The 26,321-nt window shown below is 44.0% G+C and overlaps 1 long non-coding RNA gene across 1 annotated transcript in view; it reads left to right on the top strand.

Moving 5' to 3' along the window:
* The window catches only part of LOC131833290 (uncharacterized), a 38,619-nt gene extending 22,063 nt beyond the window's left edge, over nt 1-16,556 (top strand). Inside the window, exon 3 of the long non-coding RNA XR_009354379.1 lies at nt 16,437-16,556. This is a non-coding gene — a long non-coding RNA (uncharacterized LOC131833290). The remainder of the gene's footprint in view (nt 1-16,436) is intronic.
* The last annotated feature ends 9,765 nt before the right edge of the window (nt 16,557-26,321 follow it).

Genomic DNA, 26,321 nt, shown 5'->3' with positions numbered 1-26,321 from the left:
AAATTTGTCATTCTTGCTTTTTTGGCTTCTTAAGGAGAAATTCTGTTGCCCTCAAAGCCACAGAGATATTGTCTACTATTTTTTTTATCACTTTTACAGATACATATTTTATATTTCTGTCTTTAATCCATATGGAATCTCCATATGAACAAATTTTATTTTGTTTCGAAAGGAAGTCTGGTATTCCCAGTATCACTTGCTCACTGATCTACTCTTTCTTCATAAAGCGTCATTTTTGTGAAATATTATTCCTACCAATACATGAATCCATTTTAAGTTTTCTTTCTTGAAATAATCTATGTATTCCTTCACTGCTACCATGTAATTACTGTAATTTTTAATATGTCCTGACACTGAGAGGGCTCGATTCAGTTGTGCTCTCTTAGAGAATTATCTTGGCTATTCTGGCCCATTTGCTCTTCCAAACGAATTCTAGGATCGGTTTGAATGTTACATGAAGACACTTAGCTGGGCTCTGGTTGGAATCATACTGAATACATGGGTTCCGTTGGGGAGAAGTAGTATCTGATGAGGGAACAGGAGGCTGGCTGAGGACAAAGCAAGAGCTGGCGCCTTGCACCCCCCCCCTTCCATCCGCTCCCCTCCATAGGTGTAGCATTCCTCAGGCACCCCTGACTGCCATAAAATGATAAATAGTTAACTTGCTAAGATCACAATCCTACAAGACAGGAGTCTCCCTTGGTTTGCAAATGTCCTTGAGATTTACAAACAAAGAAGTTACCTTATCAATAGCCCAAATTCCAAAGACACAGAACTCAGTTTCTCAAGCCTAATGTCACCCTCCCCTCCATAAAAACCGAAGGAGGCGGAGGTAGAAGGAAAAGCAAATAAAGTTAAATTTATTCTAAACCTAAATCTCATTAACAAGGATGTTTGATGGCAGGAATGTAACATTCCACCAGGAGACTCTCAATTGTCTTTACTTAATAGTAACTAAGCCTTCAATATCCTGATAGTATTCTTTGCCCCAATAACCCTTTGTCCTCACCTACCCAACTCCTGCGTATATAACCAACCACCCCTCACAACCCGGGGCAGCCGCATCTCCGCCTGCCCACGGGCCCTGTCCCCGTGCTCTAATAAATCACCTTTTGCACCAACGACGTCTTAAGAATTCTTTCTTTAGTCGTCGGCTCCGAACCTCCTCACCCCACCGAACCTGACTTAGGTTCTGGGACTTCATCAGTATCTTTGTGGTCAATGACAAGGATGTTGAAGATTGCTCTCCAATTTCTGCCAGAGCATTTTCTGGAGCTCCAAACAGGGTGATTGGGACGATCAAAGATTACAGCGATACCATGAGCCATCTCCTCTGTTTATTCCTTCTCTCCTTGGAGGAGACTTTTCCCTGGATGGAGTCTCCTTAGAACATAGTGCGGAAGAGATCCAAGGAGACCGTTGATTCCGGAGATCTCTCATCATTCGTGTCATCTGTGGGTGATCCTTACACACTCTGATCCAACACCTGCCGTGCTCACACATTTCTTGAGGATCGTCTGGGACTCAGGAACCCAGGGGCCATTCAAATATCTGACCCTATAAGTGAGATCAACTACCCCATGGGGGCCCTTTGAAAAGTGATGGCTCTCGGGGGAAGCAGTGGTTCATCTAGTGACTCTTGTTCGAGAATGTATACAATGAACAAACTGCTACTGTGAGTGGAGTAATACTTTTTTTAAAAAAAAAGAAAAAAGGTTTATTTGCTTATTTGAGAGAGAGAGAGAGAGAGAATCTCAAGCACACCCTCTGCTGGGCAAGGAGCCCAATGCGGGCCTCGATCCCACAACCCTGAGATCATGACCTGAGCTGAGACACCCAGGTCCCCCTCTTAATTCTTAAATGTGATTTGATCTTTCACAAAATAGCTGTATGCAGATGAGACATGTTACTTCAACTACAGATAATGCTCGAAGTCCACGAGGACCGGAGAACCACTTATTCTGGCTGATAGGGAGCTCCCCTTCTCAGCTGGATTTACTTGAAGACCAAGGCCAATCTCATGGAACCTCATTTCTTGCCACATTTTTTTATACTCCTTGGAAGTTTTCTAACCTCAAACCCATGTTCAAAATTCTCCAAACCTTTAACCTATAATATAGTTTACAGGTTCACAAAGTGGTACATGTTTTCTTCTTCTATATCTGGGTGATGGGTACCCAGTATAATAAGAAAAACACATTAGCCTTTTAACAAAATGGACGAACCGTCCACAGGTAAAGCAGCATTCATGTATACACTGAACACTGTGGAGAATAACAGCAGACCCCCCCCCCCCCCCACCAAGGTTATGGCCGAGAACAAGTGAGCTGGTACCTGAGAAGCATTTGTAAGCCCTAAAACTTTATGCAAATGCTGTGTGGCTCAGTAGGAAGCTATACAAGAAACAACCATCTTGGTTCCTGCCCTTGAGGCATTGAAAACCAGGCTCTGATCTCGGTGGAACAAGGAGAAATTGCAAGGCCCCGTGGAAGCAAGCTCCTGCCGATCAGGGGGCTGCTGTAGTGAGAGCCAGCTCTGCCTGCACAGGGGCCACAAGCCACTGCTCCAACCCCGGCAAAGGTAGGGTGCTCCTCGAGGCCACGAGGCCGTGGATCCTGCAGCTTCACCCTCCTCTCCTCCTCCTCTTCTCCCTTTGAACGCTCTCCCTCCCCTGGAGAACTTCCCAGGCTGCGCCTCCCAGTCGCGGGCGGCCTCTCTCCTTCTAGAGCTCCTTTGCCCCCATGACTTCTCCGTCCTCCTGCCCCGCACTAACGATTCTGTCCATTCTGCGGGCAGTGCCAGGCCCTGGGCCCTGTGGTACTGATGCTGATGAAAACAAGGTCGCCAGGAACCCACAGCAGGCTTTCCGTCCTGGCTCCGGGTCAGAGCCGTGTGGTTTCATGGCTCCATGCACTAGGCTTGCCTTTCGAAATGCTGAGCGCCTGCTCTCCCCTTTCTTTCATCTGAGAAGGTCCTGGGCTGCTGGGAGGTATTCGCAGGTAATTAATTTGTCAGGAGGCAGGCTTGCCAACTACAGGCAAAACCTGCAAATTCACACCTCATCTAGCACTTGATTAGTTCTTCAAATGACCATGAATAACATAAAAATGTGTGTGGGGGTGGGGAGCAGTAGGGGAGACAGACCTACACAGGAGGCTTTACTGCCAGGCGGGACACATTCATCCTTCTTGTTTCTTTGAGGGCGGCCGTGCCCCCTTGTGAACGGGTCCCCGTGCCGCCCTCCTCAGTCTGGATCAGGCGCTGTGCCCTGTGCCTCCCGAGGTCCTCGCGTGGGCAAAAGGAAAGGTTTGCTCGCGGCTTCTCTTTCTGTTTCATCTTTGTCTTTTCTTTCCTCCTTTCTTTTCTCTTGTCTTCTCTTCCCTCTGTTCTGTCTTCCTCTCTTTCCTCCTTCCTTCTGTCAGAGGAATCCATGTTTTACACCGGCTGTAAGTTAAAGAGAACACGAACAGATATTCTAAACTTGATGTTGGGAGACGCGGTCTGACGACAAGAGAGAATATTTGAACGTCGCTGGAAAGCCCAGGCCATTCTATGGGGATGAGAGAATTCTCTGCAGGTAGACGGACTGTCCCTCCGGGAGTCTGGGTGACGGACAGCCTGGAAGTACCGAGAGGGTAAGGTTGGTGAGCCCCGTGAGCGCCGCTGCCTGCTGATGCTTCCCTGACAAACCCGCCACGTGCTGGGCAGTTAGTATCTTCTCGTCTCGGTCACCCTGTCTAAGTCCCCATTGATGTGAATAAGTACTAGGGGGGCTACATTTCGGGAAGTTTCTGATGACTTGTCTTGTAAGCAGATTTTCATTTCTGGGGAAGGGCATCTCTCCGTGACTACGCTTCCAGGACACCTGGTTTCCTGCAGGACACGTGCCCCGGGAAGTCGGGTAACGATTATGTTTGCAAATCCCATCATGGCTTATCTGCATTAGGAAGATTCTTCTGTTAACAGTATCCTAGAGGGATCCTTTCCTTTGGGGGTGGGAGTGAGAACGTTAAGTTTGGTCAGTTCTCCCTTTGTCTAAACTTCTCTGAGTTTTGGTCAACTTACTTGTAAAATGAGGATAATAATACCTGCTAATGAGGATAAAAATACCTATCCGCTCCTGCTGCTGCTGTCCTTAGTCGTGGTGGTAGAACACACAGACTGTTAGCACATCAGCCTTGACTAGAGAACCCACAGGAACGGGACACATCTCGTTCACCCAGGGACATTGCTGTGGGGCGAGTAGAATGTGCTGCCCGTGACGGAATTATGTTGTGTCATAGAATCAGAGCAAATGTAATAGATTTTCAAATTCATTAATAACCACTTAGATTTCCCAATTACCTTCCACCCATCCCCAGAACCAAGGAGATGCCTTTCGTCATGTTTACCAGCTTCCAAGGAGAAGGCTTCTTAACCTTCGATCTATACCTCGGTTCAGGTTCTGACCCTGCTACTCGGCAGGTGTCCCGAGCTCACCTCCTATTTCCATCTCGGGGTTTCTCATCCTAAGTGCCTCTTCTGCACATGTGTGCCTCTTCTGAAAATAAAAGGATTTTTTGTAACCCGTATTCTGGTATTCTAGAAAGTAGTAAGTCTTGGAGCAACAGGAAGTGTGCTCTAGCCAGAAACGTTTTACACCTGCTTTCCACGCCAGGGCAGGGGGAGAAACACATGGATTTTGAATGCTGAAGAAGAGGGTGAAGGGGGAGCTAACCTGCTCAGTGTCTTACTGGAGGAAGATCCCTGGGGATGGAGTGTGGTTTGGAATCTTCTTCATATCCACGACGATGCCTAATATGGTGCCTAATGTGATGTCTGTCCCCATAGTAGTTGCTCAGTAAATCATCCCTGAGGGGAGTAGATCAACTGTCCCAAACAAGGAAAGGGGAGCAGAGGACTTAAGTAGCTCTCAGATGTCCCTGGACCCCATCACCCAAACCCTGATATAGGGGATTGCTCCTTAAACTGAAAGGCCCTCTACCTCCCTGCCTTCTCTCTCTCTCTTTTTTAAATTCCTCTCTGGTCCAGTGTCACCTACTCTCTGAAGATTTCCCTGATTTTCCCAGGTAGCATTAGTTCCTTCTCGCTCTTATGTTTCCTTTTCCAAACCATTGACCCAGGAGTCTCCTCAAAACTCTAAGAACCACACGTCATGCTCTCGGAACCACAGCTCTGATCTGGCTTTGGACAGACCTGGTCTCAAGTCCTAACTTCAGGATTCCCAAGTCACTTCTCCAAATCTCGACTTGCTCATGGGTATGTAACAGCTCTTAACTCATCAGATTAGTAGAAGGATTTAAACACCATCCATTTTCATGTGTTTTTATCACACCAGAACCTTCAAAACCAGGAATTTGGTGTCTCTTCATTTTTGTAGCACCTACTTCCATGCTAGGCATTTAAGAGACTCTTGATAATGCATGTGTGTGTGTGTTTGTGTGTGTGTGAAAAATATAAATGGATGGATGTGGTGGTAATAATTGATACGTGATAATCACAGACACCCACCCTATGTCTGCCATACTTCTAAATGCTTTGCATATATTAACTCATTAACCGCAAAACTGTAGCAATAATGGGTGTCATGAAGTAGAATATTATTTCTTCCCTGAATGCAGAGCTAAAACGGTAGGAATGATGGTGTGTGTATGTGTGTGTGTGTGTGTGTGTGTGTGTGTAGGAGAGAACGAGTGAGAGAGAGAGAGAGAGAGAGAGAGGATGAGGGTTTGTTACTGCAGATGTCAGGTCTCAACCCACATTGCTAAGTAAGAGAAAATTTCCTCTGTAGCCTTTTATTAATGTTTTCCTTTTGCCTCTGCTGTTTTCTGACCCTGGTCCCTCAGGCTGCTTAGCCATGCTTGCTTTCTCTGAGAGGACCCGTGGAGTAAATGTGTTCTCACCGTTTATCTTGTGTCCCTCCCTTGGTAGCCCGATTGGTGACTGGTGGCTCAATGTGGTAAAGTCACAGTGGTCATGGCCGATCGTGGCAGACATCAGAGGTGTCCTTTCCCCATTGCACGCGCCATAACGCATGTTAGTGCACCTCCAGTGCTTCAGTCTGAAACAAGGCATGGTTTTTGGAGTGTCTTCCACAGAGAGTCTCAGCATCTCTAATAGCAAAGGGAATTGAAGAGCTTCAAGTGGGAATAGAAGTAGGAAAGTCTGTGTTCAGCTGGTATCGATTCCGAAGCTTAATGAAGGAAGTCCAAGAAAGAGGACCGGCAACGAGAGTGGAGGACAGCCTGTGCCTCAGGTGTGAGGCCCTGAAGGAGCAGACGGAGTTCTACTTCTGTGGCTGAGCCCTGGATTACCGTCAGCCGTAGTAATTACAGAGGAGCTGCTTAATGCTTCCGAAGAGCAGTTGACAAGTAATTGCACATTACTGTCCAACAAGAAGTTGGACAGTAATGCCTGAAAAGTTCTATTTAATTCTTAATTGAGTTTATGCTGTGTTGGACAGGTACAGTATGCCATGCCTCTGAGGTCAGAGTTCTAATAATCAGCATTTTTTCACAATGAAAGCACAATACATATTGTATGAACCAAGATCCAATTAGACCAGAAGTCTGGATTTGGCTTGAAGGGTTCAGTGAAACTCTTATGTATTAGCAATGCAGTGTCCATGACTCCTTAAAGATTAAAGATGGTGTAACGAGTTTTTGGCATAGGTAATAAATTTACCTATGGTCTTTCCAAATGGCTCACTAAAACCCAGGAAATGCGTGTGCCGTCTCAAATACTCAGCTCTCAGTGCACCTGAAAGGCAACCTAGTAAACATCACCTAATTTCTTTGTCTTTCAATTTTACGAAGTTTGTAAAATCGAGATTATACACTAAAGACCCGGGTCTTCCCCCAATTTAATATTCCTGGCCATTCCTTCATGTTCTGTGAAAACTGTAAAATCCCCTCACCCCCTCAAAGGTTCTTCCTTAAAAAGAAAAAGATCTTGCCATGGTTGACAGCAGATTGCGTTTTCTAGGGTCTAACAGCCAGATTCTGCACCCCCCATTGAGCAGGGCGACCAGGGCAAGGGTATGACCCAACCCCCAGGGAACTATCCAGTGTGAATGAGCAAGTCTTCTTCTACAGAAGTTCTTGTCTTCTTCTTTATTACTCACATTTTGTCAACTCCAGTGTGCTTTGATACTCTTGCCTTTTGTTTTTTTAACCTTTCCAGAAATTGTCAAAGGAAGATAGATCTTCACCGAAATATGGCGTAACATTTACCTCATGATCATAAAACCTTACCCGTGGTGCGATGCATCTTGATTTCAGAGCATCGTCTGTGAAAGAATGTATGTCTTAGCAATGATGAAATAGGGTGTTTCTTTATTCTGTTCTTTTTCTTTCTTTTTCCTGTTTCTTCTCATCCACGTACCCTTATTTCTCCTCTCCCTTCAGGGACCCTAATACGACCCGAACATTTTTATAATGTGAAGTTCAGTTCCTTGCCCTTATTTTAAAAGCACTAGAGTTGGATGCCCCACCTCCTTTTCCCTAAAACACCTACAGATTAAAAAAAAAAAGTGTGTGTGTGTGTGTGAGAGAGAGAGAGAGAGAGAGAGACGGTCTGTGAGCCCTTCTTCAAGTTTTCTGAAGGTTAGTATAATTCAGTAGCAGAAATATTCAACTCAGCTTTACAGGATAAAACTCTATGTGTGTTTTTTGGAGGATGCAGATGTAGTGTTTAGTCACAGGTTGGTGGAACATTTTGGAAAATTTACAGCAGCCAGCTGGTTGGATGTATTTTATTGAGTTGGGGGTCTGGTTTGGCAGCTCCAGGACGGATCCCAGACACTCTACCTTGATTGGGGGACTTTCACTGAAATCAATGTCCGTTTCCCAGGGCTGTCATAACAAACTGAGAGACTTCAGACAATTTCTCATGTTCTGGAGACTTGAAATCTGAAAGCAAGGTATTGGCAGCATCGGTGCCTCTGGGGGCTTGGCGGAGAGACACCATCCCATGACTCTGTCCCGGGTTCTGATGGTCGCAAGCAGTCCTTGGTGCTTCTTGGCTTGTAGATGTGTCACTAAAACTTCTGTGTCCATTTTCACATTCTTCTTTTCTCCCATGTGTCCTGGATGTCTTCTTGTCTCTTATGAAGACCAGTCATTGGGTTTAGGGGTCATTCTAATCCTATATGACCTCATCACAACCAATTGTGTCTGCAAAAATTATATTTCCTTTTCTTTCTTCTTTCTTTCTTTCTTTTTTTTTTTTTTTTAAAGATCTTATATATTTATTGGAGAGAAAGAGAGCTTGGGCACAAGCAGGGGGGAAAGGGGGCAGAGGGAGAAGTAGACTTGCTGCTGAGTGAATTCTTGATCCCAGAACTCTGGAGTCATGACCTGAGCCACAGGCAGATGCTTGACCCACTGAGCCACCCAGGTGCACCTGCAAAGGTCCTATTTCCACAGAAGGTTGCACCCAGAGATCCTGAGTGGACATGAATTTTGGGAGACACTATTCAATCCTGTACAGTGCAGATGCATAAGAGGTGTACATCGAGGAAGTGACGGTTGCCCACAGCTAGTCCAGCTCTCTTGAACCTGGAGAATAAAACTTTTAGCATGTGTTGATCTGGGTACAGGTAACAATGGATACTTCTGCAGTTCTTTGCATGCTACAGGTGTGTTTTGCACACCTGTGATTGCTCAGTGATTGAATATCGGAAAGAGTAATGGTGAGGGTAAATGAGAAGCAAGGAAGCTGTTTGTCTGTGTGACATCTTCAGCGGATGAGTGGAGGTTTGAACAACCGGCTGCGGTGGCAGGGGCCGACACATCTCTGTTGGCTTGCCCTCTTCCTTGCTTAACCTTCCTGCTCCTGGGATCCCACTTGACACATTTCTTGTACACACGTCTGTCTTGGGCTCTGCTTTCTGGGGGACTGAGGTAAAGGCAGAGCTATTGGAAGCAATTTCTTTCTGGCTTTGTTTGACGAAAGCATGCACCTGGTAAATGTATCTCATTTGAAAATTTCTGGCCTCTGTCTGGTTGATGGAGGTGGTTCAGGTGAGGCCATGCTAGTGAACTGCAGACCCGAGGTGACTCCTTTAGCTTCATTTTATCCCATGACGAGCCTCCATTTCGTCCCATGACTCCCACGCAGTCTTCCTGAGGATATGGACCTTCTCCATAAAGGAGATGAGGGAAAAACTCCCATTCCCTTGAAGCTGCTTGCGAGGGTTTCTCTTTTTCCATTCCTCCCTGCGCCACAGTATGGTTTTCATCCCATGACTCACTGCAAATATATTCTTAACTTACTCCCTTCTTCATCCCAGACATCCAATATCACTAGTTTCTTGGGGTTGCATCTCATAAATGTCTTTTGAAATTGTCCTGTCTTCCCCTCTCCACTACCCACAAGCCCAACCTTTCCTCCCTGGACCGTCACAACCATGTCCTACTTGGTTTTATCATTCCCATTCCCTTCCTTTCTACTATATCCTCTGAACCTACTGTCATGTTTCAAAATGAACAGCTCTTTGTGTCACTTTCTTATCTTGAAAACAAAAACAACGGACACCTGGGTGGCTCAGTTGGTGAAGTGTCTGCCTTTGGCTTAGGTCATGATCTCAGGGTCCTGGGATCAAACCCTGCATTGGGCTCCCTATTCAGGGTGAGCCTGCTTCTCCCTCTTCTGCTCCCCCTGCTTGTGCTCTCTTTCTCTTTCTCTCTCTCTCTGTCAAATAAATAATGAAAATCTTAAAAAAAAAAAAAAAAAAAAGAAAACAGAGTTGAAAGACAATTCACCATTGGTTCCCAATACCTACAGCCTTAAATCCAAATGTCTAGGTTTCTTTAACCACATTCCTCAAATCCTGTTTCTCTCCACATCCCCTGCCCATCTCTCCAGCGTCACGCCCCCAGATCTGCGTCACATGCAACAAACTTCCTACTTCCCACTTCACACATCCCAAGTCTTGTTCTATTTGCCTTTCCTTCTGCCCAGAAAGTCTTTTCTTTCTCCTACTTATTCTTGAGACGTGACATAAATAGCATTGCAGATTTAATTGCTCTGCCTTCTGTGTTCTCACACCTTTTTTTTTTTTTTTTTTGGTTGCTTTTAGGATTATATGGAAAATCTTCACCTTTTCCCTTAGTGTTCATTATTAAAATTTCATATTAGAGCTTCTTTTGAGTAGGACTTGTGTTTTGTCATTATTAGTTCCCCCTCAGCAGGTGTCTTTTTGAGATACTTAGAAAAAAAATTATTTTTAGAAGATTGGAAAGATGAGGAAATTGATCATGAAGGCAATTTAGAAGGAAATCTTGGTATAAATCATCCACATCTGGAAGTCTGGGTGGCTCAGTCAGTTCAGCATCTGCCTTCAGCTCAGGTCATGATCCCAGGGTCCTAGAATGGACTCAGTCCCACATCAGGCTCCCTGCTCAGAGAGGAGTCTGCTTCTTCCTCTGCTCCCCGCCCACTGCTCATGCTGTGTTTCTCTCCTCTTCCTCAAATAAATAAATAAAACCTTTAAAAAAAAATCATCCACTTCTTGTTTGGTGAAAATCAGCTGAACTGTGGGCTAGAGCCCAAGGAGAGATGATGCCTTACTGGTTAAGTAGAGTAATAATACTCTACAGCTCTTGTTACTTGCTCCTGGATAGCCAGTGCCTGTTAAATGATTGAATCTGCAGCTTAGTAGCATCAAACATTTCCTGTGTAGCTCGGAGGTTGCAGTTCACAATTATCTAGTCTGGACGCTGCTGAGAAGTGATAATTAGGTGCTAAATGTTAACTGGATTACAGCTGGGATCGCTCCCACCGGCCATTTAACACCTCATCAGGGGTTGGACCTTAAATATTGTTTTCTACTTAATCTTCCTGTGCAGCTGCCTCTTTCTGACCTTTCTTCAACATTCTATATTTTATCTTTCTGTCCAATTTTGGGACAGCCACATCTGTTCACCTATTTTATATCAGTATCCTTAGCACATAAGGAGAAATCTGTGATTCTTCAAGGAGGGTGGGAGGAGCCAAGAGCCTTTGTGTGTCTCTCGATTTTTCACAGAGAGAGAATTCACTGTAATCACAATGCCAATATTGCTGACATCCTATGTGAAAGATAGTCCATAAGTTCTGTACAAAGATTATTTGGCTTATGAGGTGTTTTGTGTTATTACCATCCCCATGCCACAGATGTGGAAACTAGAGCAACAGGAATTTCGCACTTAGGTTGGATGGACTCGGAGCCCTTGTTCTTAAGCACTGTACCCTGTAGGGTCTCCAAGTTATCTTATCCTGGCCACGTCTGTGTTCCTCATTTGTCACCAAGTGTGCAAAGAGAACCACCATTCCACTGTTTCTTTTCAGTGCTTCATGAGTGAGAGGTGTATGTACTCAGCCCTCAGGAGCACATATCAGAGTGTCTGATGAGGGAAAAAAAAAAAAAAAAAAGATTGTCTGATGAGTCTGAGAAGAACTGTTCCCATGAAATCAACAGGGGAAATTCCCAGGCAAAAATGCGGGTTGTAGCAAAGACCTGCAGACCAGTGGGATTAAGTTCCATGGAATGTGAGATGATTTAGAGAAGATGAGAAAGCCACAGATAGAGAGGTTTGAGGTATCAATTCAAATACCCTATTTTTCATCAATGTCTCATTACTTTAAATGTCATTAAAGGCAAAAGGGTATGTGATTTTATTTCTATTCATTATACAGAAACATTTCAGGGCATTACTCATGCAGTGGGTGCAGATTTTTTTCTCATGGTGTTTTCTTTTTATTCTGTTATGCTACTATTTGGTAAATAATAAATTTACATTCACTTTGGCTTTTGACTGTGGCTTTCCTGGGAGAAAAACTCTACGTGATGCAAAGCATTCTTATTCTTTTGTAGTAGGAAGGCTAGCAGTTCTAATAATTTTTGGTTTCCAACTTATATTTTGTTCTGAAATTTGTTTATCAATATTTATTGTGTCAATGAAATAGATTTTTAGTATTTTCCACCCTCCCCCTTTTTTTTTTAACTGTAGGGGAGGAAAATTTTTTCTTCTACTATTACAAGTTCTTTTGGTTGGTCTGTTACCTGAATTACATCCTAGACAGATCAATAGGAGAAAAAAATTTAATTTCTTACATATGGGAGCCCCAGAATGTGAGACTCAAGGCCAAGTAGCTTATATGCCATCCTGGGCTAAGGAACAAAATAGGGTTCTGGAGCTTCAAAGGAAAGGAAGACAATTCACAGGAAGATGGGAAGAGCAAATGTTTGATAAACAGATGTTTGCCATGCCAGTGGGAGAGAGCAGGACATGGAGAGGGCTTTGACCAAGCAGGCCCTGTCCAGCTCCCCACAGCAGACCACAACTGGCCCAGACTCTGTAGTTGTCTCTGGTGATAGCCCTCTATCTAAATTCTTACAGGTAGTTGAGAACAAAGTTAAAATCTCTTCCTGAGTTTATGGGCCTTGATTGTCTTCAGTTCAAAATAATCCTCATGCCAAGGTGGCACATTCCCCTCAGAATCAAATCTGCTGTGAACATGCATGCTGATTAAGTTGTTGGTCTGCTGTATATTTTTCCTAAATATCGTTGAGTAGTTGTACTTTCAAAAAGGTAATTTCAGCCCACGCTGGCTTACTTACCATTCAAGACACTTTCTCTGGTACAATTTGTTATTCTGAGGTTTTCTCTAGGTGGTTGTTTTTACACTTCTTCTTCAGCATGTATTTTCTTAGTGTTAACCATTTATCTGGCTTGATCTTGGGACAAACTCACTTAGCATTTTAATCTGAACCTCGCTTAATCCTTGTCACTCAGCTGCTATAGACTGCACATTTACAATGCTAGTTTAATCATTCTGGAATCATTGGTCATGAATAAAAGAACTCAGCAGCTGCTACAGCTTGCAGGCAGGACAAGACCCTTCTTTACAGAGCTGTTCCAGAGGTTACTGTACCCTCACAGTGACCTTGACTTCCTTGCTTAGGAGAGAGACAAATATCAAATCAGACATTTCATTCAAATACTCTGTATTTGCTGAGCCTCACTGGTCAGCCCCAGGAAAGTTTTTGGGGTCTTTTAGGATCATTTTATCTTTCCCTCTTTTCCTCATCCCTCAGAAAGGAGCAATTTGCATTTGTCAAGTGTTTGACTAACAAAATGGCAGGGATGGAAGAACATACAAATTGTATCACTTTTTTTTTTTTCCTGTGACACAACTGATTTGTTGTTGAACCCTGTTAATGCTGTATTTTCTGTGTCCAGTGGTGAATAGTAGGACTAAATAAATTCAACAGTAGCCTGTAGGGCTCCCACCCATCCCTCCCTTTATGTAGGAGCCTTCTCCATTATGGGAAACATCGTTGCCTCGCACCCTGCTCTTTCTCCCCAGCTCTGTCTCTAAGTATTGCGAAGGATGTTTTGAGAATCTGCTTATCATCCTCTGTGTCTATCAGGATAGGCCACATTATGGGAAAAAAACAAATCTCAGTGGCTTCAAACCGCAGTTTATCTAGCTCGTAGAACATGCTCCTTGCAGGTTGTCTGCAGGCTCTATCTCTCTCAGGGACTCGCCAAGAGAAGCTCCATCTTAGTGATCCAGGCAGGAGAAAGGGGATGTGGCAAATGGAGCTCTGGCCTCTAAACCTTTTGCCCAGATGTGGCATCATCACAGTCTGCTCACATTTTATCAACAGCAAGTTCCAGGCCAATCTCTACCTTGTTCTGCAAGAAGAACCCAAAATTTGTGATCGGCAGGGCTAATGCCTACCACATCCCTGGGATGCACAATCCCCGGAGAGGTTACATGCCATAGTCAGCTTGCTGAGACCGTTTCTTACAGACCTCCCAGGTTCAGATGAAGCTAGGCACCCAAGGAGGGCTGTAAGATTTGTGGGGTCCGGTGTAAAATGGAAACATGTGGCCCCTTATTTAAAAATTATTAGGAGTTCCAGGAAGGTAGCATCTGAAGTTCTAAATGCGGAGCCCTGTGCAACTGTGCAGGTCACACGTCTTCAAAGCTGGAGCTGCGCATGATGCAAAAAGGCGTGCAGGAAGCCAGTTCTCTAGGAGAAGCATCAGGGGATGCTAAATTAAATGTGTGTGCTTGCCCAGGAAGGCCACACACACTACAGCAGATTGTCAGCCTGTCTCACAGGAGGTGCCGTCAAGATGAGTAAGACCATGTAAGGGAAGGATTTTTCCTTCGTGAATCCCTGTGGGGAGGTGACCTCTAAATTCAAGGCATAATCATTCCCCAACGGTGATTTAGTAACATTAATTACACTCCTGTAACTGAACTGTCTCACTCTTGTAATTTCCTTAGAGAAGGAAGGTTGAGAACATTCTTCCTTACCCTGAATTTCTCTGCCAATAAGCGTCAGAAGCGATTTCCTTTAGCCTGTGTCCATTTCAGCAGAGCTAAGCCAGAACAACTGGTTTATTCAGGGGATGGGCAAGAAGACTGTTAGCTGGAACTTCTTGTGGCCATGAGCTCCAACTTATCATGTCTCCCCCAAAACAAAGAACCCTGCTGAGTCTGCTTAGCTTGGGTTGATCTTTGAGATGCAGAGATTTTATGTTGGTGGTTTTAAAATATAAGAAGGCAAATTAGCCATTTAATCCTCTGTGCTAAACTCTTTCTTTATGGAGTCTACTTGTGTAAAGGGTGTGAGGGGCAATAACTTTGTTTCTATAGCTCCGTGCCTGACAGGAATGTAGTAGGTGCTTTTGCGGCCCTGTCCAGTCACCCAGCTGCCATGGGGATTGGCTGTCCAGGGCTTATCACCCAACCTCCTCTGCCCCTCCTGTAGAACTACCCTTGGCTGTCATTCACCCTGGAAGCTCTTCATGGCTAATGACTCACTGATAGGAGGGTGCAAACGACCGGGCCCCTCGCTTCAAGGTGAGGACAACTTTGTGATGTGATTTATATTCTAGAATCCTCTGTGGTCCAGGTTGAGGCTGCCCTTGATCTGAGACTACATCCCTGTTCAGTTTTTTCCTTTCCCTAGCCTGATTCTCTCTCTCTCCCCTTCAGGAATTTTCAGGAGCACCGACCCCCCCTCAAAAAATCTTGTTTGCCAAACCCTTGTCTCAGGCTCTGCTTCTAGGGGACCCCAGATAAGACAAGAACTGTATCTGTCTTACTGAGGGAACTTCATCTTGAATAGACATTTGCCACTGGGTCAGAATTTGAGCACAAGGACAGGGACTGTGGGTGCCTTCTTTTCCTAGGAACAAGGGTCTGGTTTTGGCATTATTAGAGAAATGGCGCCCTCTTGTCTTTTGCTGGTCTGTAGATGGCTACCTTCACAGCAGATGAAGGATGAATATCTGTGCTACCATGTCTGATGAGGGCTGCTCGCATATGGCAGCTTTCTGACTAGCAGTGAAGACTAGACTCTTCAGAGCTGGGTCTCATTGGAGCCACTGGATCACATCCACTGCCCTGGTCCCTGCTCTGCGGCTCCCAGTTAACCCCTGATGGTGTGGCAGTGATCATAGTCAGACTGAGGGCTTTCTACAGGTCCACACCTTAAATTGCAAAAATCACCCCGTGAGGTCCAGGGTGATAGAGCTACTAGGGGGCAGAGCCCATCCCCTTACTGCTTTGATCTGCTGCCTCACAGGTAGGATTCTCGCCTACTTGCTGGGGTTGCAAGATAAAATGAGATAATGTGAATGAAACAGTAAGTATAATGTCTAGCACTGAGTAAGGGCTCCATTAATAATAATAACAACAATCATATTTATTATAATATTATTGTATTATAGCATTATATTATAATAATGTAATTTTTAAAATTATCATCATCATCATCATTATTATTATTGTTGTTATTTTGTGGAAGAGTTTGCAGAGATACCAAGATTCCTGAGGTGCCAGCATTCTAGAGAGCTGGAGTCAGTGTCATCCTAGGAAATTCTTTTTAAAGTACAAACGTTCTGACAAACCATAGGAGACTCTTAATCTCAGGAAACAAACTGAGGGTTGCTGGGGGTCGGGGGAGGGATGGGGTGGCTGGGTGATGGACATTGGGGAGGGTATGGGCTCTGGTGAATGCTGTGAAGTGTGTAAGCCTGATGATTCACAGACCTGTACCCCTGGGGCACATAATATATTCTATGTTAATAAAAATAATAATAAAAATGGAAAAAATCGGCCATTTAATAGAAATTAAAAAAACAAACAAACAAACAAACAAACACAAATGTTCCTTGTCTGGAGTCGTGTCCCTTGCCTCACTGACCTCTGCTCTCCACCATCCTAGGGGACAGAGCCTAGAGGACGTTGAGGGTTCTTCCTGCATCCTGTGTCGGAGAGGTGCCGAGCAGGGTCCCCTCACTCCAGGCTCGGTAGAGGTTCTGCTTCCACTTTCTTGTGCTTGTTGCCTCGTATGGTCTTGGAGTCCCATAAGGAAAGATACAGGCCAGTCTGGCTAGAATTGACTCGGATATTTTTATTGTTTTCAGGCAGAAGAAATGGGCATTGCAACCGCCAATCGTAAAACCGAGCTGGCGGATTGAGAAAACGGGACAGGGTCGTTCACACTGGCGGTGTCTCTGCTCTAACAGCTAGTCATCCGCGGCCATCGCCAGGTAAGTCGGCTGTGCCCTGACTTGTGCTGAGCATCTGTACTTGGGTTGAGCTTGGAGAATGTATGACACCTGTCCCAGTAGGTTGCAAACTTGCCATTTAAGCCACTTACAGTGACAGTTCACTGAATTTCAGCTGAGTGGATTAGCAACTAGATGGGGCTCTATTAACTGACCCTGAAAGCCGTGGAGAAGTGGAAGAGATTTCCTTTCTGGGCAGTGGCTAACCATGAATTCATACTGACAAATGACAGACGAGGCACACACGGGGACACAGAAATATACCTTCTTGGCTTAATTGCTCACAGATGCAAATTAACTCAAGTGAGAAAGAGCTGGGCAGTGGGCTAATTTTATAAGTATTATGCTGCCTCAAGTTTACATTCTCTTCTGAAATATAAGCATCTTGGAGTGGGCTGGGAGTGAGAAAGTGCTGTCAAGGTATTCGGGTGAGCCTGGGGGCAGAAGGGAGAAATCGTGTGTCATGTTTTCTGGGATTTGGATCTTAACAGTGAATTCATTAAAATACAGGTCAGTAGAAACTTCATGATAGCGTGTTCAAAACCCACAGACCGCTCTTTAACATCTTTGTAGTTTATTGTCACAATCAGAAGACCTAGTTTTTGATCACACAGCAAGCAAGAGCATGTGGGGGGAGTAACTGAACGTGATCACTGGTTTAGGGGAAAAGTCAAACCAGATGTTCCTGCAGTTTGCTGATGGGACCTCCTGTTCACTCTTCATTCTCGGAGAGGAGACGGTTAGGTAGAAAGTTGAAAAAGACCTCACATATGGGTTGGGTCCGGGACTGGTTGAAAATTTGGTTGGGTCCTTGGGTTTTGTTTTTGTTTGTTGGCTTTGTTTCCCTGCATACATCTGAGCATGTCAGAACTAGTTTGCTTTGACTATCTGGAAATACTCTTTTGTGGGTCATCTGTTACTCAGGTGCCCCGTACAAGGGACAAGTAATAGAACAGATATTATTTCTGGGTGGTGCAGGTTGGAATGTTCGTGGGGAGGGAATGATTGAGTAGGAGTTGAAAGCATAGACTGTAATAAAACTGGTCAAGGTGTTGGAATTCATTGACTGGGTGGCCTTGGAAATATTATTCAATCCCTTCCAGTTTCGGTTTCTTCATCAGTAAATGGGGATTATACTTCAAGGTTTTGTGAAAGGATTAATTCTGACAACGTATGAGGATTTCCGGTCTGGTGTGTGTTTGCAATGTGGGTATTCAGTCAACAGTAGGCACTGGGATGTGGTGCCAATTATGGTGTTAGGAAGAACCCTCGTGTCCGTTAATCACTGAGTCCATATAAGATATGCTTCCACCTCTTCCCTCTCCTTGAATGGAACATTCTGGTAACGATATGTGTTAATGCCCATCATGTTCTTTACAACTTTGATACAGTCTTAGGATCCCCTTTACTGTGATGGCTGAGCCCCCCCTGGTCTGAGAGTGGTCTGTCATGATTGATAACCTGAGTGGTTATGCTGGGCTCTTGGCTTTCCAAAACGGCATGACCATTTAGATGGATCAGCACAAATGGAGGCAGGGGATGGTCTCACTGCTCCAGGAGCCCCCAGATAAAAGCCTCTTGCCATTTGATGGCCTGGGGTCGAGGGGAATGGAGAGCAGCCCTTCCCGCCCCAACACACACAAGGAGGCTTCTGAATGGAGGTGCCTAGACCGGAAATGCAAATACATGTATGAGCGTGGTTGGTGGGTAGGAGGGTGAGGGAGGCACAGCCCTTGACAGCCACCCCTTCCAGCATCTGCACCAAGTCTCACGTTGAGAGGGCGGCTTTCTCACGATGAGGTCTCCCAGGCATGGTCTGTATTTGCATGAGGAAGATCCCGTCTATGATTCTGACTCAGAGCCGCACTCCTGGGGACCTTCAGAACACAGTGTGAAAATCACTGTAATACTTGAGAGAACACAGGACTTCTTTATGAGGGAAAGATGTAGTCTTTAGCTTTGAGGTAAAATGGAGTTTAATATATTCTGTGCTAATGGATAGTCTGTATTTGTGGAGGATTGGCTCACTGAACTCACTTTCATACACCAGCTGGTCCTGCTCTGGAGGAATGCTCTATCCTGCTCATGGAAACCAAGTTGGTTTTCTCCTTCCTAGAAAATATTTCTGACCTTCACTGTCTCAACTTTTGGGACTCTTCCATGAGGTGGACGAAATAAGAACTCTTCCATACTGACATAAAATCTTATAACTTGAAAATAAGAAAGCTTTTGTGAATAAGATGCCAGTCATTGTTGATAGTGAATTTCAAGGTTGCTCAGTGACCAGGAGCAGAGGACAAGTCTTGCCAAATGGAGATGCTTTGCCTCTCAAATCAGATTGAAATAATGACTTATAATTATTCAGCATTTACGTCATATTTTTACATGAATAAAATGCATTCCAGTCATTTTTATTAGTGATGATCATGTGCCTTTTGGGATTTCCGTGCATTTGTGTTGGTTGGTGAGTGGATTGTTTTAGGTAAAAGAAAACAAAACAATCTTAGGGTATAACATTTCATTTCCAATTTTTATTTATTTCTTTAATTTTATAATTTTTATGTTTTTAAGATTTTATTTATTAATTTGACAGACAGTGAGAGAGGGAACACAAACCGGGGGGAGGGGTGGGAGAGGGAGAAGCAGGCTTCCCACTGAGCAGGGAGCCCAGTGTGGGGCTCGATCCCAGGACCCTGGGATCATGACCTGAGCCAAAGGCAGAGGCTTAATGACTGAGCCACCCAGGCGCCTCACCATTTCCAATTTTTAGATGCAAGGTTAGACTTAAGTTGAATATCTTGACTTCATAATTCACTTGCAGACTACAATCAATGGATTCAAATAAACCTTTGCTAGTTTGTGTGTTTCAGAAATAAATTTGGCATGTTAGTTAAAATGGGTTATCAGTTTTGTTCCAGGAAAATTGAAGTCAAAATTGTGTGCCTAAATGTTTAGGTAGGAGGAAGCATTCAATGGAAGTAAGTCTCAGAATCTGTTAATCTAATTTTTCTGGTAGTGGGTGCTTTAGTCTTCACTTTAGTGTTTTTTTTTTTTTTTTTTTTTTTTTCTTATTTTTTTTTTTTTTATTTTTTATTTTTTATAAACATATATTTTTTATATACATATATTTTTATCCCCAGGTCTGTGAATCACCAGGTTTACACACTTCACAGCACTCACCAAATCACATACCCTCCCCAATGTCCATAATCCCACCCCCTTCTCCCCAACCCCCTCCCCCCGGCAACCCTCAGTTTGTTTTGTGAGATTAAGAGTCACTTATGGTTTGTCTCCCTCCCAATCCCATCTTGATTCATTGATTCTTCTCCTACCCACTTAAGCCCCCATGTTGCATCACCACTTCCTCATATCAGGGAGATCATATGATAGTTGTCTTTCTCTGCTTGACTTATTTCGCTAAGCATGATACGCTCTAGTTCCATCCATGTTGTTGCAAATGGCAAGATTTCATTTCTTTTGATGGCTGCATAGTATTCCATTGTGTATATATACCACATCTTCTTGATCCATTCATCTGTTGATGGACATCTAGGTTCTTTCCATAGTTTGGCTATTGTGGACATTGCTGCTATAAACATTCGGGTGCATGTGTCCCTTTGGATCACTACATTTGTATCTTTAGGGTAAATACCCAATAGTGCAATTGCTGGGTCATAGGGCAGTTCTATTTTCAACATTTTGAGGAACCTCCATGCTGTTTTCCAGAGTGGCTGCACCAGCTTGCATTCCCACCAACAGTGTAGGAGGGTTCCCCTTTCTCCGCATCCTCGCCAGCAGTGTGTTTTTGATGGGTATGATTCTGCACCCAATTCCAGTGTATAGCCCCTTCCCCCACATCAAGGATTTCTCCCATGCCAGCTGGGTATCCTATAATTCAGCTCAATTTTGATGCTTTCTACCTGGGGTTAGCTTCAGATCCCACAGGTTAAGGGCTCAGTCTTAACAAACTCCCTCCCCGCCCTGCAGACACCAGTCATAAAACCAGGTTCTTACCCATGCTTTTGACCCACTGCTTATAGATTTGAGGTTCCAACAACCATCTCCTTGTATTCCGTTAATTTGTTCAGAGTGGCTCATAGAACTTGGAGAAACAATTTACTTATCAGATTACTAGTTTATTATAAAAGGAAATAGGCTAGGAACAGCCCGATAGAAGACATGCTTTGGGCAAAGTGTGGGGAGAGGGCATGGAGCATCCATGACTCTGAGTGCACCACTCTCCCCCAGATCTCCATGTGTTCCCTAGCCTGGAAGCCCTCCAAACCCCGTCCTTTTGGGGTTTTGTGGAAGCTTCCTTATATTGTCATGATTGATTGAGTCATTGGCCATTGGTGGATGCCTGGGGGGCTCAGTCAGTTAAGTGTCTGCCTTTTTGCTCAGGTCATGATCCCAGAGTTAGGGGTTGAAGCCCCACATTGGGCTCCCTGCTCAGCGGAGAGTCTGCTTCTCTCTCTCCCTCTACTTCTCCCAGCCCCGCTTGTGCCCTCTCTCTCAAATAAATAAATAAAGTCTTTTAAAAAAATCACTGGGCTTTGGTGATTGACTCAACCTGCAACTCCTCTCCCCTCCTTGGAGGTTGAGGTGCAATGTTGAGACTGAAATTTCCCACTCTCTAATCACATGAGTAAGCCTCCTGGCAACTAGCCCTCATCCTTAGACTACCTAAGGGCTTTCCAAATGTTATATCATCAGCATAACAGAAGACACCATTATTGCTCTCCTCACTTAGCAAATTCCAGAAGATTTAAGAGTTGTGTGCCAAGAAGGTGAATGAAGACCAAATATATATTTCTTACCATAAATCGTAACACCATGGTAGGCATATGATAGTACATAATAATGGTACCTCTCAAGAATTTCTTCCTAAAAAGGGGAACCTATATTAGAATTGTAGGCTCCTGTGGAATACTTGGAAACCACTGGCAGAGATTTGATTTCTCCTACGTAATTACATCGTAGGCTGGAGCCATGGACATACTAGGTCATGCCCACAAAGTGGCCATTCATAAAGCACTTTCAGCTTGGAAGGAGATCACAACCACTCTGCTGGTCCAGAAGCAGTTAAAATATTAGACAAACCAGTGGTTTGGTTTTCTCTTTTTCAAATAATTGGTTCTTTGATTTCTAGATTGCTTTTCTCTTTTATAGGCAAAGCTGAAGAGGAGGGTTCAGAGTTCTCCCTTGGGTTCTGTATTGTTTGTCTAGTTGGTTGGAGAACACGAGGAAAGGAAGAGAAGGTACAGTGTAAGTTGGCCAAGGACAGGGGCCCTCTGGAGGATAGGATTAGCATTTAATTAGACGTTAGAAACAAACAGAACTAAGTTCAGTTCCTTCCAAGTGTATCTTATTCATATGGAAAAGCTCAGGAAGCTTTACAAAATGAAGTTCAGAAATACTCAGGATAGAGGCAAAGGTTGAATGGTTCACCCTTTTAGAAAAGCAAATGTGAGTTTGTACAGGGACAGGATTTAACAGGAAAACAGAATATAAGCTGCTGTTTTCTGGTTCTGCTTCTAATTGATCACACCCAGGTTCAGGGCTGGGATTTGTACTAGACTCTGCAACTGGGGAAGTCAAGAAGAATTTGGAGTGTTCAGAGAAGGTGAAGAGTGCTTTCATGTTGGATGATAATAGTCTCAGTAAGGATCAAAGAAGCCACCATTTATCAGTCTGTAGAAAGAGAGGCTAAGCCGTAAATGAACAAATCTTCAGATGTTGTAGGACAGAAATTGACTTATTCCGCTTTCTTAATGGCAGTGCCGTTACTCAGTCAGATTTGAATGGGTCCTTGGGGCTTCTCATCTAAGATGTTACTTTCTGTAGGAGTTCCCCAGACAACATTTCCCAGTATGTAACCATTCATTCACCACCTCGGGTGTCAGATTTGCAGTGCCACTTGGGCATTTCCATAAAAATTTGAGGATTTTAATTTATGGAGCCTGAATCTACATCTGTGTAGCCTCTCCTTCGATCCACGTCCTGATCTTTAGAGCCAAAGAGGACATCAGCTCTTCCCTCCCCCACAAGGCAGACTTCTGTGTAGTTTGAGGACAAGGGCCATATTCCTTGTATCATTTTTTCAAGGTATGCGCTAATACTACTAAGTTTTTTTCAACTTTGGCATATGCATGGCTTCTCTTTCCTCTTGGTCTTTTTTCTTTGTGCAAATTTCAGTATGTCAATTGTTTTTTAAAATTCTAGCTCAGATGGGACTTCTGGCTGGCTCAGTCAGTAGAGCATACAACCCTTGATCTCAGGGTTATGAGTTCAAGTCCCTGTTGGGTATAGAGATGACTTAAAAATAAAAAAATCATTAAAATAATTGCAACACCGAGAACCCATCATATTGTGGGGTTAACAGGGCATCAGTCTCTTTTCACTGTATCTTCTGTTCAGAAAGTCTAGGCTACGGTGCACTTATGACAGCAACATAATTCTGAGTGCACAGGCACATGGAAACCTTGGTTATTTAAGTTATAAAAGTTATCTACTGTTAGGACATTACAGCTCTCCATTTTATTTTTAGAACTGTAGCATATTTGGGCACCTGGGTGGCTCAGTTAGTTGAGGGGCGACTTTTGATTTTGGGTCAGTTCATGATCTTGGGGTCCTGGGAATCAGTGCTCAGCGGGGAGTCTGCTTGTCCCTCTCCCTCCTCCTCTGCCCCTCCCCCGACTATATGTGTGGGTGCTCTCTCCCTCAAATAAATAAATAAAATCATTTAAAAAACAAAGAATTATAGAATATTATGTTAGTTTCTCAACGTTGCTGCAATAAACTAGCACAAACTTGGTAGATCCAAAGAACAGAAACTTATTCTCTCACAGCTCTGTTGGCCAGAAGTCTGCAGCTGTACTGCCTCCAGGGCTCTAGGGAATGATCTCCTGCCCTTTTTCAGCTTCCGATGCCACTGGCATTCCTTGGCTTGTGACTGCGTCTCAAGTTCCTCTGTATATTGCCTTCACTTTGGTGGGTCTGCCCCCAAACTCCCTCTGCATCTTTCTTATAAGGGTGAATATCATTGCATTTAGAGACCACCTGGGTCATACAGGGTAAGTTCCTCTTCTCGAGATCCATCCTGAGCAAACTGCTTGTTTCTCATGGCCACTGCAGTAAATCGCCATAGACTTGATGGCTTCAAGCAGTGCATACTCTCCTCGCTCTGGAAACCCCAAGTATGAAATTAGTAAGCCTGGACCCAAATCAAGGCATTAGCATGACTGAGCTCCCTCCAGAGGCTCTAGGAGAGAACCCATGCCTTGCCTCTTCTGGCTCCTGTTGGCTGCCAGCATTCCCTGGGTCACAACCGCATCCCCTGTCCAGTCTCTCCTCTGTGGGCACAAGTGCCTCCTTCTCCTCTGTGGTGTCATTTCCCTCTGCCTCTTTCTTATTAAGACCCTTGCGATGGCACTTAGGACCCACCTAGAGAATCTGGGGTAATCTCTGCACCACTACCCTCAATTTAGTCACGTCAGCCAAGAGTCCTTTATTCAGATATGGCTCTGGGTATTTGAATGGGGATGTCTTTTGGGGGGGCTCTTTTCTACCTACAACAAATATCATCATGTTCAACCTCCTTTTTATACAAAGAAACAAGCCCTGAGACTTAAGTCAGTCTGTGGGAATGGGTTTCTCTTCTTAAACTGAGTAGCAGGAACAAGAAGACCCCCTCCAAACACTACTATAGTGGAAGGAAATAACACTTAATTCCTTGCCCATGATTTTCAGTGGATTCCCTTTATTCTGGGAGGAAGTAAATATAAAAATGCAATAATGATCTGTATTAAATTTTGCTATATTTGACTCTTTGTTCTAACCTGTTCACTTATATCAGATTTTCTCAGCAGCAACACTAGTGACTTTTGGATCGGAAAATTCTTTCTTGGTTGATGGAAGCAGGGATGGGGCTGTCCTCGGCATTGTGGGATGTTTACCAGTGTCTCTGGCTTTACCCCCTAGATAGTCTTAGTACCACCTCCCCCATCTCTCTCCCTCCTTCCCGAGTTGTGAAAACAAAACTAGACCTTCAGATGTTACTAGAATGTCTTTGGGAGGAGTTGCAAAATCACCCCCAGTTGAGAAGATAGGGACTTGTATGGAAACATTAGGATTCAAGGTATTCTTTTTTTATTCTGACTTTATTCTCTGCTAATTAAAATTTAAAAAGTAATAATGTTAAAGATGATGAACCATAGATCCAAGATTCTATCTACAGTTTTTCTGTAGTTTTTTTTTACCTGGTAAATACTAGATATCTTTATCTATCTGTACCTCTATATTGATCTCTATCTATATGTAGGAGACTTTAACATCCTGGAATCAGCAAACGGCTTTCGTAGAATCTCCTCCATGATTGAAACCTTGCCTCTAGGTGCCAGAATTACGTATCCAACTGCCAATTTGACATCTTCACTGGGATGTCTCAAACATGATTCAAATTACCTTGAACTCCTGATATCCACACCCAACTGTGGTCGTCTTTGCCGTATTTTAGCTTGGTGAAGGGCACCATCATCTGAGCAATTCGGCAAACCATGACTAGAAAACAGTCATGAACATCTTACTCTGTATCCAAGCCATCAAAAAAATTCAATGGATTATATACCTTCTCAAAATAGTTTTCACATTTCCCCCTTCTTATTTTTTTTTTTAAAGATTTTTTATTTATTCGTCAGAGAGAGAGAGAGAGCACACACACAAGCAGGCAGAGGCCGAGAGAGAAGCAGGCTCCCTGCAAAACAAGGAGCCCAATGTAGGACTTGATCCCAGAATCCTGGGATCATGACCTGAGCCGAAAACAGAGCCCAACCAACTGAGCCACCCAGGCGCCCCACATTTCCCCCTCCCTATTAACGCTCCTTCTCCTATACCAGTTCAAAGTACATGATTTCTCACCTCATCTGAGAAAATAGCTTCCTAACTGGGCACCTGGGGCAACTCCTGAGGTGCATGCTGCTCTTCTGAGATATGAATCTGATCATATCATTCTATACTGAATTCCCTTTATTCTGGAATAAAAGTTAAAATCTTGACCGTGGCTTAGAAAGCCCAGGCTTGCCCTGCCTACCTCTGCAGCTACATTGCCCTCCACCTACATCATCCTTCATCCTTGGCCACCTTGGTCTTCTTTCTGCACCCGAGTGTGCGCACCTTGCTTCCCTGATCTTGCACTGGTAACTACCTCCTGCCGGCCGGGCTCTTCTCTGTCTTGTTTTTATCGGACTTTCGCTCACACTCATCTTCAGATCTCAGCTCAGTGATCCTTCCCTAAGGAAGCTTGTCCCAATCATGTCCTGACATGCTCCTCTTTTCCTCTAAATCAGATCTTCCCAAATCATACCACCACATACTTCTTTGTAGTACTTTGGAAATGTGATCTTACACTTATTTGGGTGACAATTGCATGAGTATGTCTCCTATAGTAAATCAGTGAACTTTTTGAGGAAACATAGGTCTCCCGGTTTTGCTCACTTTTAGATCCTTGTCACTTTTTTATCTTCTGTGCCATGTTTACACCACTTTGTACCCCTTGAGAAATACCTAGCATATTGTATGAGCCTAAATATTTTTTTTGGGGGGGGAGAATGAGTGAAGGAATGGATGAATATTACACCCTGTTCCCTGCAACAGGTTTGTTGTACACTTTTATGACTCAGATGCATTTCTTCAACAGAGAATGCACAATGAAATCTGAGCTGATTTTGCTTCTATAATGTATTT

The sequence above is a fragment of the Mustela lutreola genome, chromosome 6 (genome assembly GCF_030435805.1).
Source record: "Mustela lutreola isolate mMusLut2 chromosome 6, mMusLut2.pri, whole genome shotgun sequence".
Classification (NCBI taxonomy): Eukaryota; Metazoa; Chordata; class Mammalia; order Carnivora; family Mustelidae; genus Mustela; species Mustela lutreola.
This window is presented reverse-complemented; position numbering and strand designations above follow the sequence as displayed.